Raw genomic sequence first — 807 nt, 5'->3', positions numbered from 1 at the left:
TAGAGGGTGGACAATTTATGAGTTTACCCTGCATAAGCTTTATACAGCGTAAAATGGATTAATTTGGGGTTTGGATCCCATTGGGAGCTGGGTATCTGGGTGCTAGAGACAGGAACACTTTCTAAGCCGTTTTCAGTTAATTCTGCAGCTTCTGGGGGACGTGGTTCAGACCTGGGCCTGTGTTTGCAGCAGGCTGGCGTGTCTGGCTCAACAAGACCAGGTTCTGGAGTCCCAAGATGACAGGGAAAACAGAGGCAGAGGTAGTCTCAGCACATCAAGTGGCAGTCCCAAGGGGGTTTCTGTGACCCAACCCATCACACCTGACTCAGGGCAGACTGTCAAAAGCAGGGCGAAACACCCCTAACTGGTGGTATGTTCTATAATTAGATTGCCCCAACCCACTAACAAATGTGAACTTCCAAAGTACCACAGCAGTCTTATAATGGAGTCACAGACAGTCCCCTTACTGAAGTGTCTGTCTTGCTACCCAGGCAAGTCGTTCTCTGTGATAAACGGTCACTTACACCAAAAATCACAAAATATTCCAGATAACACCCACTCCCAAGAGACCAGTCACTCATCCAGGTCAATTTGCATCCTAGTCTCACATCAAAGACAATGCAGGTAGCTAATTCTGTAGTAAGCTAACTAAAGGTTGATTAGCTAAGAAAAAGGAATGAGAGTTACTGAGAGGTTAAAGCAGGTACAAATATATGTGCAGGTTAGTCACAGTCTATAATTTCAAATGGTAGCAGAGATGTAGCGATCTGCCATTTTCTCAGAAGCCTTTTAGGGCTACCCAGAATA

Source organism: Natator depressus, chromosome 4 (genome assembly GCF_965152275.1).
Source record: "Natator depressus isolate rNatDep1 chromosome 4, rNatDep2.hap1, whole genome shotgun sequence".
Lineage (NCBI taxonomy): Eukaryota > Metazoa > Chordata > Testudines > Cheloniidae > Natator > Natator depressus.
The sequence above is the reverse complement of the archived record's forward strand: the minus strand, read 5'-3'. Positions refer to the sequence as shown.